Raw genomic sequence first — 17,683 nt, forward strand, 5'->3', positions numbered from 1 at the left:
TGCCATTACCATTCTTTTTGCCAAAATGATCAATAACAGTGTGCACTCATGATTCAGAATTGAAATTAGTATTATGACTCCAAATCAAGATGATCTTTTCCCTTCTTTGGTGTAACTACCACTACTGCTTATTTTCATGATTAAGGGTACATCCTACCCAGAAAATTATTATAAGAAAGTACTAGCCAGAAGTTTGTTGTCTTCTGTTCCTTTATTTGTCAAACTTTTGCTGGAATTTCATCACTTCAAAGGTTTCCTTGTATTTTGTTTTATGACTTCTTTCATTTCAATTTCTTGTATTTTTGATATTAATACTCCTCTACCTACTTAGATTAACTATCTAAATATTTCTAATTTCTTGTTTGTTACTTTCAGGCTCTACATCCTATGTTAAGCAGAATAATAACATCATTACAGCCATCATTTTTCCACTTCTGTCCTACCATTCTCGTAAGTCATAATTTTAGGTTTTATCATTTCAATCTGTTTTGCCTCAAAGGTTGAGACAGAAATTTAGTTGCTATAGGGTTATTATCAAATAGTTATTTTAAATGTAATGCTGTGCATTACTTCATATTTTATAAATATTCCATATATGGAATTTCTAGCTTATTTCAACTGTTCATTGATTTCATATATCATATCTACAGCCTATGTCTATCATCCTTTATCCCTAAACAAATGAATTACCCATTCACAAACCATCCACTGTCATATTATTATGGTTACTCTTCATGGTAATCTTACATTTTCTTACTCAACCATACCCAACCTTCTTCTCACTGACTTTATCTGCTAATCAACTGTTTCAACCTCAACCACATTCACTGCATGACTCAACCATTTTTGTACTGATTCCTCTCAGTATTTCCTTGGTATCACCTTTCAGACTTGTCTTCTACCTTGCTCTTCCAACACACTGCTCTGTAACTATCACTTCCACTAATGCACAACTTACTTTTTCCCCAAATCTCACTTTTTTAAAGCATGCTTTCACAAATGATACACTCTTTTCTTTCCTTCCACTTTCACTGCTTTGAACATTATTGTACTCATGTATTCAATTTTATTCATCCCTTACAGAAACATTTTATCTATTGATATGCACTGTTGTCTTCTGTAAAACTTTGTTTATTTTTTTTAGTATAAGCAATTTAGCAAAATGAATGCAAGTAGAACACAGAATCATTACAATTTTCATATCTGCTTTTTGTACCATTTGTGCACTTGTTATATTTTCAGATTTTCTCCCTAGGCCTTTGCTGAAAGGGGCAATTAATGCACAGAGGGACGATCCAATAAATAAAACAAATAAATAAACATGTATCACACTTACTCTTTGTCACTTCTAAAAATACGTTAATCTTTGTAAAGCCCTCGAGATACCTAATGTAGCTAATATGCCACATCTCATTTGTTTTCATTTTGTTAAAGTTTATTTTGTTTTCATTTTTATTCCCATTTCTTATTCTTAATTAACAATTATCCCAATTTATTGCTATCTCTTTGTTGCTTTCATTCAAATGTAGTCCTATTACATTTAAACTTTGATGTACTCAATCATTCAGCATCTTCCTTTTCAATAGAACTACTGGAAAATATCACTGATCGTCACAATCCACAGCACACACCATGTTGCTATATTCTTTTATATATAACATCTAGTTAATTGTGCCCAGAAAACATAATTCCCTGAAAAATGCATATTATCCATTTCATTCTGTCTTATTTTTATCATGAGTCCAAATACATGGCTATATTGACTTAATATTTGCCCTTAACTGGTATTCTGTTGTATCTTAGCATGCAAGAGACATCTTCCTTATTTACTAAAACATTCCAGCCTCCAGCCACTACCATACATCTGTGATGAAATGCTATAACTTCTTGTCTCAATGATTTTGGTGGAGTATAAACTCCAGCCTGTGCAATGTTTATGCCCTGTCAACAACCTTTCACCAGTACCCTTTTAAAACTCTCTTTCATTCTCCTTCTATTCCAACAAGGAAACATCAGTTGTATGTCCTTCTATCCCAGCAAAAAAAAAAAAACATCCTTTCCACTTTTCTTTAATTAATGTTCATACTTCTTTTGATTCTTGGAATATTATCTGTGAATTACTATTACAAATATAAGTTAGTGCCTTCTCCTATTGTTTTCTTGTCCACTAACCGATTAACATTCCACACTAATAAACTGGTCTGTAACATAATAAACTTTGTCATCTAGAGTCTGTTTCAGTCAGTTTTGTGTCACTATATATTTTTGTATAATAGTGTCCCATCTGAATTTGATATTTTAATTTCATTACAACAACAACAAATAATTCCCTCCTTACCCAAAAATAGATGATATAATAGGTTTACTATTGGCATTTCAAACCCACTTCAGTCGACCATTTAGAATGTTGACCCAAAATGATGAATTTGGAATGCCGAAAAGTAAACCAAAGTGATAATGAATACATTGACAACCATGGTTCAATGTATTTGGCATAGCATAAGGTGATGTCACTCACCTCCTGCTATGCCAGTTAAACTGTACAGTCAAAAGTACATTAATTCTACTATTTCATTGGGGGGCTACACCCCCTCAGCACCCCCATGTGGGGGGTAACACCTCCCACACCCCCTGCACATTAAATATACCAACTCCGAGATCGCACTACAGTGAGGAAATGGGCTAATTCCCTATTACTCACAGAACCACGATCCCCCTACACAATGTCGAACCCAAATGCTTAAATTACACTACCCATTTGCTGTAGTGTAGTCGATACATTTTGGTTCAACATTCTGCCAACTTGAAAACTGCAAGTCGACTGCATGCCAGTTGACCGATGCAGTTTAGAGGTTTTCATTGTAAACCGATATAATAAATAATATTTTATTTTTCTCAAGGTAATAGAACTGGTGCTCTGCAGCAGCAGCAGTACAAAATTTCTTTACCTCTTTCCAAATAGATTCAAACACTAATTTACTTCTTTGGGCTAGAGAGCATGTGTTATAAAGCACTAACCTATTTGTGTCACTTGCCTGCAACTAGCAATTTACATGTCTTGTTTCTGGTCTTGTCAATTTTGGAATCCATTATAGCATGTCAATGAGTAAGGTTTATTGTGCTAAGGTCCACCTCTGACTATAACATATTTTCAAGCTGCTTACAAAAAAGATCTAATTCAGCCAGAACTAAAACTTAAATTACAATTTCCACTGCTAACATTATATATTATTGCTGGAATGCTTCCAACATATATTACTTTCATTTTTGATTAATACTTTTGAACATTTCCAGTGCATTATTTCTAGAATCTCCCACTAACCTATTTGCTTCACTTGCCTGCAACTGCCAGCTTAGGCATCTTATCTGTGAAGCTGGTGAAGCTGACAACCTCTTTCTGTGCTCCAAGACATAATACATTACTATCCAACTGTTTTCTGTGGGCATACTGTCCCTTTTAACTTTTATCCATTGATGGGCCTGGCATCATTTTTAGCAGTTCTTCTATGGCTTTGTTAGATGTCCTAGATGTAGCAGAAAATTTCACAAGTTCAGGCTTGTTAATTACCTGCATATGGCAAGTCTTTGGCTCCTTCCCTCTTGTAATCTATCACATCATTTCAATAAGTATGGTTTCTCAACAAACTTTATACAACAAATGTTGGTGCACAGAAAATTAGACCCAGCAAACTCAAAAATTGCACCATTGCTGAAGGAATGAAGAAGCAAACTACTGGAGCACACCGATAAAAAATCCTTTATTGACGAGTACAAATAAAGTCTTATTTCTTTGTGCTTAAGTGGAAAAGCTTTTCATCCCTCCCGAATATAACAATGGGACTTCAACAGAACAACAAAAGGAAATCCTACCCACGTCTACGGGTTTATATAGTTATAATTATTCACATGATCAACAATTAATTAAATCTCACCTTCAAAAAATATATAGTTGTTACCTAAAATTAGATCCATACAACACACAATGGATCTAATACTAATGGTAGTTAAAAAAAATCAAGTGTAAGCAAGGCTTCTTGAAAGAATTCCAAACCCTTTTCTTTAGGTATACCGAAAAAAAAAAAAAAAAAAAAAAAACATCTATGACATCCATTGTCAAAAACTTAACCCCAATCCCAAAGTTTGGGTTATAGTCTCCCCAAAAAGTCACAAGAATCTTTTAACAAGTGCATGCCCAAATTCTGCACTGTTTATGATTTTAGAAAAAATAACCCCCAACCATAGAGAATGTACGTGGGAGGAGAAAATGGGACTTGGGGGGTTAAGTTGTCAGTTAAAATTGGATGCCATGCATTTTCCTGGTTTAAATGACAATATTTTCCTTGTCCCAGTATTGAAGCAAAGGGCTGCAAAACTATAACTATTCAACGTATTTATTATGAGTTTTACTGGAAAATATTACTTGTCTTAGGCTCAATATTTAAGAGCTACCTTCCTTATTGCCTGGCTTGGACTACTTCTAATACCATCTGACATACAAAGCTGATATAAGTATATTTTTTGCACTTGATATAACTGTGTCAGTAATATTTAATAATTCTGTGCTTAGTGTTGCAAAATTTATGTGTGAAACTGGTCTCTGGCTTACTTTTTGAGCACTTACTCTGTGTTTTAGTGATATGTAATAATTCTATGCTTAGTGTTGCAACGTTTGTGCGTGAAACTGGTCTCTGGCTTACTTGTTAACACTTACTCTGGCTGGGTCTATTTGATTAGGTGGGAAATGGCTATTTGTGTACTTATCTGATTTGCCTGAGGGTTAGTCTTTCATCCTGCCAGTATCAAAGATTCACATATTTGCAAGATTGTGCTCAATATCCAAGAGCTACCTTCCTTGTTGCCTGGATTGGATTACTAACACCATCTGACCTGCAAAGCAGATATAAGTATATTTTTTGCACTTGCTATAACTGTTTCAGTGATATTTAATAATTATTTGCTTAGTATTGCAAAGTTTGTGTGTTAAACTGGTCTCTGGCTTACTTTTGAACGCTTACTCTGGCTGGCTCCATTTGATTTTTCCTCCCACCCACCCTATTGCTGTTGTGTTCTTATAACTCGGTGGCTTTTGCTTTGCTTGCTTATTATTACAAAGTTGTTATTGGACACTCCTCCCAGTCCCATCACATCAGCTCATTCTTCTGGGTACAGTGAGACTACTTACTTACCATTGAATTATCTTCTGTTTCCTCCCTTTCTACTTGACAAAAAAATACACTCTATTCAGCTGCTTTTACTGTATTTTACTGTATTTATACTGTGTATTTTCCTACTTTAATACTTTGCTGCTGTTTTTAAAAGTGTTCAGTTGCATTTATACTGCCTTTTTTATTGCTGCTTGTTAGTTGACTAATTATATTGAGAACATTGTTTACCAAATTGCTGCTTTATACTGTTTTTTTTTTTGCTATCATGACTGTGATTTTAAGCACTTTAAATTTCAAATACCTCTGCACTTTTTAGCATAGGCTAGATTCAGTCTTACCGAATCTAGCCTGTCTTGTATCACTTGAGTACTAAAACCAGCTCTTCACTGAGATACTGAAAGATTTGAGGCATCCATTGCTTCCATCTAACTATAAGTGCCTGTTTCTGCTCTTATATTGCAACACTTAATTTGTGTTTGCATTCTACTGTCTGAATTGTTGGAATTGCTTTTGGCCACATTTTACTGCATACTATACTAGATTGGCTGTATTACAGCCCAGTTCCAAGCTTGCTGTTTTTGGATTTGTTTTGTAACCTCTGAGCATCAAATTCAAGCCATCTTTGTTGCAGAAGGCCTTTCTGCACCCTTCTGGGAGGAGAGTGCGGTCTGGGTCCCATCTAATTGAGGGTGATTGGACAAGAACTGAGACAATGCATCCTTATTTGCTAGTTTGAGTTAAAAGAGATATTTCTTGTATTATATAAGCACCACATATGTGCTTTCTTGTGTATAGTGCACCATCGTGCACTGCAGCATAACAGTAGTGACCGCTGGTGGTTATAGTAGCAAATGTTTTGCTTGTTAAACTTTCCCTTAGCACTTTGCTTGTGGTTCTCCAGAGTTTTTTCGTGGCTCACCTATACTGTCAAGTAGAACACAAAGCCTAGCCTCACGGCAGGTCTTAGGCATAGGCAAACTAGGCAACTGCCTAGGGCACCATACAGGCCGGCCTAGTAAAGGGCGCAGTTTGTGTTCATTTATTTATTTATTTTAATTAATTTACTTTTTTTATTATGCAAACACATAATAAGAAAAGTACATTAATAAAATGAATAAATAAACCATAGGGTGCCAGATGAGGGGGAGGGAGAGTGCCCTCCCACTTTTATACCTGCAGCTTGGCCAGGAGGCTTCAACAACTACAAAAAAAAAAAAAAAAAAAACACAACTTTATTCCACTACCTTTAAGGAGAAGTACATGCGTGTCATACACACGTACACCGACACTGAGCAATGAGTGGCCGTGTGGGGGACCTGAATGAAAAGCAGCAGGAGTGCCTGAAACAGGTGAGAGACACCTTTCCTATGTCTTTGTAATGCTACAGACATCTCCCAAACTACACCAGAAGTCAACTTGAGGATATAGGTAGCCCTGGAGAGGGTAGCCTTTCTTATTTGGTGTAAAACACAATCTGCTGATTAATGCTTTGAGAACATCACACTGAGTGTGCATGGTGTCAGTTCAGTTACTTTCTTTTCTCTTCAAATGTTGCTTATTGGAAGGCTTGTCTAATCTGCACATTTTCCATACAAAGAAGGCTGCACTGTTGATCTCAGCTCCTCACTTCAGATTATTCTTCAAGTCCACTACATATTTCAGAGACAACATAACGCAATTCGTCCCCTGCTGTGCACTAGTACAAGGACAAGACTGCCCACGCAGGTTGAGCTGGACCAGCGAAATCAGCCAGAATTACTCTCTTTTTAATACAGATCAAAATCTTTAATATTTCTTTTTAGTGTGCCTATCTAGTAGGAGCCAATGCTTGCATTATTACAGTGCATCATGCAAAAAAAAGTGTCAGTATTTCACTTTTAAGTGTTGCCCTGAAGTTAGGAAGTCATGTGTGGAAGAGACCCTTAAACAGATCTGTTCTCATTAAAGACACAGTTTCGTTTTGTGTGTGTGTGTGTGTGTGTGTGTGTGTGTGTGTGTGTGTGTGTGTGTGTGTGTGTGTGTGTGTGTGTGTGTGTGTGTGTGTGTGTGTGTGTGTGTGTGTGTGTGTGTGTGTGCATGCGTGTGTTTGTATTAAATATGTTATTGCTTAAAGTATTAACCCTTACTAATGAAATAAGATTATCAGAACATCTATGTTGTAGATAATGGCCAAGAAACACTTATTGTATCCATTTAATCAACAACGGTACAATAACTGAATAAACATCTACAACTTTCAAATATTATACTGATGCAAATGAGAGTAGAAGTAGGTCAGTGGTATCACTATACCAGAAATGGTGCTTGCGACGAGAAAGTATTTAATAATGTATGTTTCTAGTTTACAGATAAAATGCTATTGAATGCTTCTGAACTGAAACCCAGAGTCTACCAATAAAACGTACTTACAAATGTTAGCTAACTAGCTTACTAGAACTTGTTTAATGTATTGACTGTACATCAAAGAATGAGACGTTCTTTGATTCCAAGTCAAACGGATGAGCTGCTAATAGGGTTTTAACTGCATTTCATTTAGAGCAGTCAACTGTTTATAAAACGATGGAAAGAGGGCTTTCAAATGAGCACAGCGACAAGGAGTTATATTATTTAATTATGTAAATTCCTCGGAAGGCAACAGTCCTCAAGTTACTGTAGGTGGTCACCTGGCATATTTTGGTAAGAGAAACACCGAGTAATAGGACCCCACAAAGACAAGGGAAAATATTCAACACCAGTCCATGATGGCAGAATTGGATGTATTCAACACAGAGAACAGTACACGGGTCAAGAGCAATTATCATAGCTGCCTCACAGAACTTGATTTGATCCCATGGTGCTTGCATATTTTTAACAAATGAATGAAACTTTGATGAAGTTGTTAGTTAAGTGTTCTTCTTTTGCTCATGTATTCTACAGTGTGAGAACAGAGATATTATTCCACATCTTCTTGAAGTGCTGATCCCATCCAGCAGGAAACCATTTTACAGATCGTACCTCCCATCAAGGGTGTAGCCAGCAGGCATTTATAGTTTGTACTCCAACCTCATACTGCTACCCCAAGCATCCACCTGCCACTTAAATTGTACTCATTCCTCAATATATTGCTATTATACACTTTTGAATTTGAAACGCTGTTTTCAACTGTTGCCACTTGTAACCATATAAAGGGCATTTTCTGAGGTGCATTAAAGTCAAGTAAGCATGCTTAAACATTTCTGTACAGTAGGTACTACTTTAGATAATTCTAAACATGCTGTTCTGTTTAACCTATAAAAATTATGACAGCTGCTCAGAAAAAATGCACTCATTAAAGTACACTGAATATGCCTAGCTATACCCTTGCCTCGTTTGTGTTCCCAGTTTTCAGACACATCTATGATTTTCACTCAGAATTTTGGTTTACCCCTCCTAATCCTCCAAAAGTTGGTCATCCGGGAAGAAAAGGTGATGAATTACACTTAATAAATAACAGCAGTCATTAAAGTAATATACTCCTTTTGCTCCAGAAAATGCATGTTAATTCACATTCTCTTTTTGAGTCAATTTTTCATTCAAGTTAATACTACTAATATTAAAAGAAGAGAAAAAAAAGAAAGAACAAAAGAAAAAAAAAGTGTCCTTGACTTGGAAAATTTGTCCCTGGTTATTTCTGGATTTGCCCCTGATTTTGGACATAGGAGACTGAAAGCTGTGCTACAGCTCTCTTGTTTCCAGAATCGATCCTCACAACCCACCCCTGGGATGCTGCCAAACTAGGTGCAATGGCTACTGAAAATGGATGGCTGTTTGGACGGATGGATTGTTGCTGAAAAATTAGCAGCTGTAGCATTACAGTAAAATTTAAAATAGTACTTTGGAACCTGCCCTTAAATGCTTGATTGAAGAAGGATGTTAACACAGCTGCCTATGAAAAGAGAGTTGGTTCACGTATTCAGAGTATGTGCTATAAAAGGAAGAGTTACAAAAAGAAAGAAAAAGCAAAAGACAACCAATAACATTTACAGAAAAAATTCCTACTTCATTAGTAGGCAGGGCATAATAAATATAAATTCATCACCAATTTCTTACAATAAAAACTAACTTTTGAGAGAATTAAATGGCAATCTGAGTTAACTAGAGCATTCTGCATTTATCAAAAGTAATATTTTGTGGGTACGTCTGGTATGGCAGTCAAGTTGTAGCAGGGGACTGTGTTTGCTCATGTTAAACAGGAAAATCATAACAAAAATATTACTTGAAAGTTAGTTAAAAATGCAAGACTAGTGAGAGTGACTTGAGTTTTTCTGAGTTCCTCAACCAGGAAAGAATCAATTGCAAGAAACAGCCATGAAAATAAAACTGACCTGCTTCCAGAAATGACTTTATAGCTTCTCAAGGGAAATTTTCTGCTGGGCTTAACAATTGTTGAGAGATGGAAAATGTCACAAGGTTCACCAAAAGCATCTCTAAGATTTATTTTGGCTGAAATTCAAAACGTGAATGGGAAGCTGTATGATTTTTAACCAGTTCTGTAGCTAAAAATCAAGTAATGCATGAAATAACTGAGCATTCTGACTCAATCCTACACCTGCAGCAGGAAAATAAACTACTGGAAGACCATTGTGCTAACCCTGAAAGGAAGATTGAGTAGATACATGAAAGATAAATTCATGGTGAGGACTAGGCCAGGTGGAAAAGCTTAAGTATTTTTTTGGGACCCCCAGAGACAGGAAGCTAATGACTATAGTTCATTTGTACAGCTGCATCTAGTTTGATGGCCCTAGTCTTCCAGGATCAGCATTTAGACTGGACAGGGTACACAGAGTCTTCTTTTTGGGCTCAGTGGTATTATCACTCAGACTCCTTTTGTGTGAGTTATAGACAGGGATTTATCACTGTATGCCATGTAACTGGGCATACAGAGTGACCAGAGTGGAAACTGTTGACCTGAAAGAACACATACTGTCTCTGTTATGGCACCCAAACATGATCTGTAAGCTCAGGTATAGTATGGTCTGCACTGATAATGACTATTCAGCAGAGACCAGGAGACAAATAGTTCACTTTTGATGGTTTATAAGGAAATGTAAGAGTAGGTGACTATATTTTCATACTATCTTCTCTGCCTACATGAAAATTTGTTTCATGTGTGGTGTTAAGACCTTCCTTAATCCCCAGAAAGCTTAAAATGCTTGCAGGAGAGAACACATGAACTCTTAGATGGTCATAAGTTACCAACATAGGCAAGTTCTAACTCATTCCCTGGCAATGGATCAACTTCATGGAAGAAAAATTCTGAGGCAAACCCCCCATTTCCAATCTTTAGACACCAGCTTAGAGACAGAGAGAATGAAAGATCAGAAACAGCAAAAGTTAATTAACCCAGACAGCACCAGTTTATGCAACAGTAGGTGTACTGGCTCTGTTAAGGCCAAATAGGGGGATCAGATGACACATTTGTTTTCGTCCATGAATGTCTGTGACAGAGGTAATTTGTTTTTTTATTAACTATGTCTAGTTACTGCTTGGTTTGACCATGATCTGGCTCTGGTATTTCAAGTAGAAAATACATATGCAAAGGTAGCTGCAGTTTAACTACATCACAAGGTATCATTTTCTTCCTAAGCATTTAAATACACAAAACCAAACATATTGGTCATAGGTGGTTTCATAGTGAGACACACAGATGTCCCTCTCACCAGGCTGGATAAGACGAAGTTCATGGTCATCTGTCTGTCAGGTGCCAGGATCTGCCATACCACACATGCACTCAAGTCTCTCAACAACAGGTTCTGTCATGACTCTGTCATAGTCCATGTTGGTGTGAATGACTTGAGATGTACCTCTCTGGATATATGAAGAGTGACATGATTGAGCTCTCAGACTATTAGTTTCAGGTTGGTATGTCCTTAGCCTTAAGCAGCATTTTACCTTCACATAGGATGATGTCTCAATGTTGTTGTTATTATTGTTTGTCTTTTCGGCTTTTCCCGGTAAGGGGTCACCACAGCAGAACTCCGGTCCACTAATGATTGGCAGTAGATTTTTATGGTGCCAAGTTGCCAGCTCGACTCCCAACCTTCAGCAAAGGCACGCCCATTCACGCATGTCTTTTGAAGGCCACTCGACCGCGGGGAGGACATGCAGACTCCACACAGAAGGCAATCCCCAAACACTAGCTGAGAATTGAACAGGAGAACCTCTTGCTGTGAGGCAACAACGCAACCGCTATACCACCGCGGCTTAGAATGATGTCTCAATGCAAACAGAAAATGATTGACTTCAATAATTCACTTAGTTTTGGTGTCTTTCAGAGGGGATACAATATCTGTCAGCCTGGGATGACATGACTGACAGACCTCAATGCTTTGCCAGAGATGATCTTCATCTGTCATCCCTGGGATTTTAGCTACTGGTCATGACTCTTGCCACCCCCATAGTGCATTTTTAGGCAGTGTCTCAAGGACAAAATTCCCGATGTAAGAACTCCATCTAAGAACAACCTCATGGTTTTGCTGCTAAATGCTAGGAGTCTTAACATGAAACTGCATTCACTGGAAGCAGTCTTCACCTTGGAAGACATAGACATCTGTGCAGTCATGGGGACCTGGTTCAAACTGTGGAGAACACCCCAGCCATATCAGGCTACACCTTCCACACATTCAGACCATAAACTGATGGCACGAAAACTAAAGGAGGCAGTGTATCAATATTCATTAGAGATAAATACACCTCCAGATTGGTTAGACAGCATGATTCCCTGGAGGTCGTTTGGGTGCAATTAACTGTTGGTAGGACACCTATTCAAGTAATTGCCAGCTACAGCACCCCCTCCATGAATCAGGACACCCACTCTGCCTATTTGGATCTACTTAAATCTATCAACATACATCTGAACACCATGGTTTTGGGTGACTTTAAATGCACACCCATTGACTGGGGAAATTACTCGTGCACAAACTCACTTGTCCAAAAGTTCCTCAACTTCATTAACTCCAATGCCCTAGAGACCAGCTAGTTGACACCCCCACAAGAGGTGCCAACATGTTGGATCTCGTGCTTACCAATATGGGGGACCACTGTAGTATCCCCATTGTGATGTCTTCCCTGGTGAGATCTGACCATAAATCATTCTCATTCAAAGTTACTATCACATGTGACCCACCCCTAGCACCAACTAAACTAACAACTTCTCCAAAGCAGATTATAACCTCTTATTGGATGGTATAAATAGCTTCACTGCACCTCCCCCCTCAGATGGAACTGGCAACTATGCCGAATTCTATGGAAATGCTTTACACAAACACCTGAACAACTGCATTGACTCAGCCGTACCCGATAGGTCCAAAACAAACTCCTCAAGGAAGAGCAAACATGTCTGGTGGACAACTGCCATTAACAGACTTTACAATAAGAGGAAGAAACTGCTATCTAAGAGTAAGAGGGAGGGAGTCTTAAACTGGAAATACTCCCTCCTCAGCTTAAACTAGCAAATAAGACTCCTTGTGAAGTCCTACAAAGCTAACTACGAATTCAAATTAGCTTCCTCAAAAAAGGACAGCCATAAGGCATTCCTTAGTTACATCTATAACCTAAAAGGAAAGGCCCAGATTTGTGCCGAAGTGGTAGTTATTGATACCACATATTCCAAGCCTGTGGACATTGCTAACCTGTTAGCCAACAGGTTCTATGAAAACTTCACTTTCCTGTCCCAGCTACATTTAGCCCAAGACATCCCTACCACCTGTCCTCTACATTGTATTTCTAAAGAGCAGGTCGTGAACACCCTCTCTAAGGTCAAAAACACAGTATCCATGGGACCTGATAACATCCCAGGCTGCATCTTATGGGCTCAAGCAAGAATTAGCAATGCAACTGGGTGCTTTTTTCAATCATAGTCTTAGCATTGGCTTCATCCCAGCTGAATGGAAAAAGACCACTGTTATCCCCTTGCCTAAAATAGGTGTTTCCACTGATCTTGAGAACTATAGACCTATTAGCCTGACTAGCCTTATCTGCAAGGCAATGGAGAGAATCAGCATGGACCTTATCAACAACGATATTGGTAACCGCCAAGCACTCGACTCTACTCAATTTGGATTTGTCAAAGGGAGATCATGCCTGTTAAACTGAGTGGACTTCTTCAAGACAGTCACCAAGGCCCTTGATGAGGGGAAATCTGCAAACAGCCTACCTAGACTGAGCCAAGGCCTTTGACACTATCCCCCATTCAGGCATAATTAATAAACTTACCCAGCTAGGTATCAACCTGTATATCAAGGGTTGCTTACTGGCTCACTGTCAGAATAGTCAAAATAGGGGGATCCACTTCAAACTGCAGACCTGTAACCAGTGGTGTTCCACAGAGATCAAGTCCTGAGATCTCTACTGTTCTGAATCTATTTCTCAGAAGTGCAAGCTAAAACTAAAGGTCTGTGGCTGACAAAGTTTGCTGATGCCTGCCAACTGGGAGTGGTCATAGAACCTCCAAATGATATAACACTCCCTCATCAGGCCAATAATTGAGTACAATGCCCCTTTTGGTATGTACCTTTCCAAGCACCTACAGCAATTGGAGAGACCACAAAGGTTCCTCACAAGGAAAATTCAAGGTTTTCAGCATCTGTCTTTTGTCGATCATCTGAAATCACTGTCACTTTATTCTGATTCATACAGACTACTCAGAGGCAATCTCTGCCTTGCATACAAGGTAATCTTTGACCCTGCTTTATTGGAAATGCTGCATATCCGTAAGTCAAAGGGTACATAGTGTTACTTGCTCTAATGGTCTTAACCTGGTATGTGACATTAATAGAACCTGCTGGAAGGACAGATTTGTCTCCCAGGGGTTACCACACCTTTGGAACAGACTCCTGCTTTTTGCCAAGTAGAGCACCTCATTAGCCCTCTTCAAATAGAATCTGGACAATTAGATGGGTAATCATAAATTTGCCTCAGGGGTTCTACCTGTGTCCCTTTTGGACAGGGGTGATAGGTGCTGATCGTGAAAATAAGGGTAAAACTTGGCTATGCTTGTAAGGGAAGTCTAAATCTCAAAATGCACTAGCTCAAAGCACTCCTTAAAATGGAAAACATCGACATTTGTGCTGTAACAGAGACCTGGTTCAAGGCAGCAGAAAGCACCCCTGCACTACCAGGCTATAACTCATTCCACACCTTTCAGTCCCAGAACTTGTACCGACGCTCCAAAGGTTGTGGTGTTTCCATATTCATAAAGGATGTGCACACCTCCAGACTAGTAGTCCAACATAATGCATCTAAGATACTTCAGGTGCAGCTAACATTGGATAAGACAGCAATTCAGATCATAGCCTGCTAATGGTCCCCAACCATGTCCCAAGACTCACACTCCATGTTCCTAAGCACCCTGGAGAATATTAGGGTCCAACATAACAATGCCATACTGGGCAACTTCAAGTACCCCTCCATTAACTGGGAAAACTACTCATGTACCAATACACTTACCCAACATTTCCTGGAATTCCTTAATTCCAATGCCCTGGACCAGCTCATTCTTACCCCCACTAGAGGTAGCAACATCCTTGACCTGGTCATTACTAACATGGGCGACCATTGCTCTAGACCAATAGTCAGCTCCTCCCTGGTTAGATCCGACCATAAACTAATCACCTTGGAAATCCACATCTCACCCCCCCCTGCAAAGGTAACCACCATGAAGATCTTCCCCAAAGCTAATTTTGGGCTCCTAAAAACAGAGGTGGCTAACTTCACGGCACCCATGCAAATGGAGATCAGTTGCATGACCACCGAATCATACACCAATGCACTGTACGAACACGTACACAAATGAATGGATCTCACAATACCCAACAGAACCAAGATGCTCTCCTCCAAAAAAAGAAAGCCAATCTGGTGGTCCCCTGCCATAAACAAACTCTACAACAGAAGGAGGAAACTGATACGAATAAGGTAAAGTCCCAAGACTGGAAAAACTCCCTTATCAGCCTCAGCAAAAAGTTGAGATCCCTCATCAAATCCTCAAAGGCTAGCTATGAAAACAGAATTGCAGCAGATAGTAAAGACAACCACAAGGTCTTTTATAGTAATGTAAAGAATCTCCATGGCAATACTCAGATTTGCTCTGAACTACTGCACAATGGTATCTTCTTTACCGAGCCAACAGATATTGCCAATATACTGGCTAACAGATTCAGTGCCAGCTTTACCCCTCTCTCCCCCCAAGGGACCAGCCACAATACCAGTAGATTGCCAGGCACCCAGTATTATTGCTGCACAGGTTAAAACAGTACTGTCCAAGGCCATGAATACAGCTTCTATGGGACTGTCATAAGACCTTCATTAGAAACAAAATAACACAGCCTGTAGTTTTAAAACAAATGTCAATCTCATCAGACACCATTTAATATAACTTGCACTGACAGGAATAAATTTTAAGTATGATTTCAAATACCATACTTATATTTTACATTTATATTAAATAAAAAATGATTGAAGTCAGTAAATTCCAGTGAGAATATAAAGTATCATTAGAGTGCAACTCACATTTTATTTATGTTCATATAAACATATCCCTCCATCTATCCACAAATCCTTTTTCCCCATTTTTGCACATCGGGTCATGGTACCACATCAACAGTGACAATCTAGAGCCCCTGCTTGCACTGCCGAATGGCTAGCCCTGCCACAGCCATACATTTTAGCCACTGTCCTCACTCTAGTGTATTTTTTTTTGGAATATCTCACTTTTTTCAGAACTGTTTTATATCCTTTGTTTTATCCACCATTTTCTTTTGGAAAACCAGAAAAGGCTTCATAGACAATCTCCCTGGTGAAATGACCAGACTTCACTTTCCTGCATTTACTTTCTGAATCAACACCTTCTCTCATTTCTGTTACTGCTTTTCTTTTTATCAGTTCATTTACTAGACGCTGCCACCTTGTTTTGTACCTGGCTTATTACATGTGAACACGGAGTATTATTTTGTGAAATATTAGTCATTGAGTATAATGGCAAAAACACAGATGAGCTCTAGTCTACAGGAACAGTTAATAAGTAAAACAAAATTCATTATTTTTCAGAATTGTGTTGTACCTATCTATGTATTAGACTACCATCAATGATCCACAGTGCATGCTCTTGTACGCTTGTATTTCATTACACTGCATTTGATTAATTTATTTTATTTTATTTTATTTTACATTTGTTTACCAGGCTAGTCCAACTGGATATATTTCCATTTTCAGCAGAGGCCCGGGGAGAAAAGCTCCACATTAAGGTTAGTACAAACAAGTCATTAAATAAAGAAAGCAAAAATGGTTAGTAAAAAAATACATACAGAATTAAGGTGCAAACAAAAATATATAGGAGAAAGTTTATGCTAGAAAGGACATATTACTTCTATTTACAGTATAGGAATAGGGGAGTTATACTTTAGTAATGACAGACAATATGCCTTCTAGTCTTCTGTTTGAGGGCGTTTATCATTCTGGGTGCAAATCATAGGCATTCACGCTGTACCTGTGCAGAGCTTGCACAAGAAAGCAACACTTTGCAGAGGGAGAAATACAAAACCTAAATGTATAACTTGCCAATACCACTTCTGAGTGATATCACTGCTCAACTCAAATAAACTAATGAGTAGCAATATAATGGCACACTTGTGGCAAGTTGCAAGGGGCTCATAGTACAGCAGAGCAGCAAAACCATATGAAAGTAAAGGAAGTTCTTGACTGCATGCCTTGAACTGAGGTCTTGTGGTATAAAACTGGATGCATGTTGACTTGTCAAAAGCATTTTCAGCAAATGTAAAAGTTACAAAAAATATTTGCCTACCTTCAGTGAACATTCCAAAAAATTTTTTTTTGGGCAGGCAACCCCTCCCACACCTTCAGAATTTATATAAACAAACTTTGAGATCACACAACACTGGAGTAAAAGGCAAACTGTACAGTCCATGAAAGTAGTTTCGGCAAATGTGCTTCAAACATTTTATGTTTACAAAAACTATCTTTGGCGACCTGATATTTTCCCATAAAATTATATGACATGAAATACAAATGCAATAATCCAGAGCTGATGAAGCATTCAAAATGTTGTAACATAATTTATAATGTTTTTGCACTGTAGTGTGAACTCAAACAATCTGCTACAATACAAGACTTTCAAGTACAGTGCTTTAACCCTTTCAATGTGGCCAAAGTCATACAGCCACAACTTTCAACATAAAAATGGTTTGTAAACTGATGTGTTGGACAGTAGAAAAGGTGATAAGATAAGCCGAAGGAACCCACAAAAGGCAGTTAAGCACAGAGGACTAAAGCATTGACCTGTTAATGAACTGCTTTCTGTGTCAAAGGTACAGAGTTTGAATCTTTTCACCTTCATTTGCCTACTGTGCTGGTCAAAGGAAACAGTTTAAACCTTGACATGGGTATATACTATGTCTAATCTATAAACACCCCCATTGCACACCTTGCATGTGCTGACATCTGGAAGTTTTATTACCTCTGCATCACTCCGGTTTGTCTTGAGTACC

General features: G+C 38.3%; 1 protein-coding gene across 1 annotated transcript in view; it reads right to left on the minus strand.

Moving 5' to 3' along the window:
• LOC122816216 (fish-egg lectin-like) overlaps positions 1-17,683 on the minus strand; it is a 136,641-nt gene that overhangs the window by 47,590 nt on the left and 71,368 nt on the right. The window lies entirely within an intron of this gene.

Source organism: Protopterus annectens, chromosome 12.part0, assembly GCF_019279795.1.
Source record: "Protopterus annectens isolate FY-2018-M chromosome 12.part0, PAN1.0, whole genome shotgun sequence".
Taxonomy (NCBI): Eukaryota; Metazoa; Chordata; order Ceratodontiformes; family Protopteridae; genus Protopterus; species Protopterus annectens.